Genomic DNA, 1,829 nt, shown 5'->3' with positions numbered 1-1,829 from the left:
TGCAGGGACTAAGGAGAAGTAGGACTCTTGAGGAAGAGGAGGTGATTCTACTGATGGGAAATGGAGCAAGAGTTGTTGCTGAAGATGTAGGATCATTTCATTTACATATGCCTACGGGCAAGACTATTATTTGAAATAATTGTTATTTTGTTTCCTCGATTGTAAGGAATATTGTTTCTATTCCTATGTTGGATTTGGATGGTTTTTCATTTTATTATTGAGAATAATGAATGTTCTATCCTTAGAGATAATATTCTTTATTGACGTGGTATTTTAAATAATGGTCTGTATGTATGTGACATAATTTACTTCAGATTGAACAAACTAATAAAAGAAAAGGGATGATGAAAATCTCACTTTCTTTTGGCACTGCAGACTTGATCATATTAGTGAAAATAGACTGCGGACATTGCATAAGGAAGGGTTACTTGACCCCTTTTGATTTTGAATCATATCCTACATGCGAGTCTTGTCTATTGGGTAAAATGACCAAATCTCCATTTAGTGGACATGGAGAGAGGGCTGCAGATTTGCTAGGATTGGTACACACAGATGTATGAGGACCAATGTCTACGCAAGCCATGGGTGGATTTTTATACTTCATTACTTTCATAGGTGATAGATCTAGATTCAGATATGTGTTTGATGAAACACAAGTCTGATGCCTTTGAAAAGTTCAAAGAGTATAAGTATGAAGTGGAGAAACAAACCAAAAATTGTAGTATAACTCTTCGATCAGATCGAGGTGGTGAATACTTGAATGGAGAGTTTCTGGATTATCTCAAAGAAAAGGGTATAGTCTCCCAGTGGACTCCTCCAGATTGGTATCTGAAAGGAGAAATCGGACTTTGTTAGACATGGTTCGGTCCATGATGAGCTATGCGAATCTTCTAGTATTCTTATGGGGTTATGCATTGGAAACCTCAGCATATTTACTGAATAAGGTGCCTTCCAAATCTGTCCCTAAAACTCCATATGAGATATGGAAAGAAAGGAAACCGAGTCTTAAACACGTTAAGATTTGGGGATGTCCAGCTTATGTCAAGAAAGTTGACCCAGATAAGCTGGAATCTCGATCCGTAAAATGTAGTTTTGTGGGATATCCTAAAGAGACTTTAGGGTATTACTTTTACACCGATCATAGGGTGTTTGTCTCCAGACATGCTACCTTCTTGGAAAAGCAGTTTATCCTTGAAGGAAATAGTGGGAGCAAAATTGAACTTGATGAAGTTCAAGAAGCACAAACTACTACGAATCAAGTGAAAACACCTGTTCAGACTGAACAACCTTCTGTGAACAGCCCATTCGTAGGTCAGGGAGAGTGTCTCACCAACCTGAGAGGTATTATGGCCTTGTCATTAAGAATGACAATGATTTGTCAATCATTGATGATGACGACCCTATGACCTATAATGAGGCTATGAGTAGTGTTGACCCAGAGAAATGGCAAAGTGCCATGAAATCCGAAATGGAATCTATGTATACCAACCAAATATGGACTTTGGTTGAAGCACCTGAGGGTGTGAAGCCTATTGAGTGTAAATGGGTATACAAAAGAAAGATTGGAGCAGATGGCCAGGTGGAGACCTTTAAAGCCAGGCTTGTGGCAAAAGGATTCAAACAAAGGCAATTTATTGACTTTGATGAAACCTTTTACCTGTAGCCCTGTTAAAATCAGTTCGGATTTTGCTTGCGATTGCTGCTTACTACGACTATGAGATCTGGCAATTGGTCAGATGGTTTTCTTTCCAAGGGAAATGAAAACCTAGTTTGTAAGCTGCTGCGAACCATATGTGGTTTAAAGCAAGCTTCTCATAGATGGAACATCC

Source organism: Apium graveolens, unplaced genomic scaffold (genome assembly GCF_009905375.1).
Source record: "Apium graveolens cultivar Ventura unplaced genomic scaffold, ASM990537v1 ctg4607, whole genome shotgun sequence".
Taxonomy (NCBI): Eukaryota; Viridiplantae; Streptophyta; class Magnoliopsida; order Apiales; family Apiaceae; genus Apium; species Apium graveolens.
The sequence above is the reverse complement of the archived record's forward strand: the minus strand, read 5'-3'. Positions refer to the sequence as shown.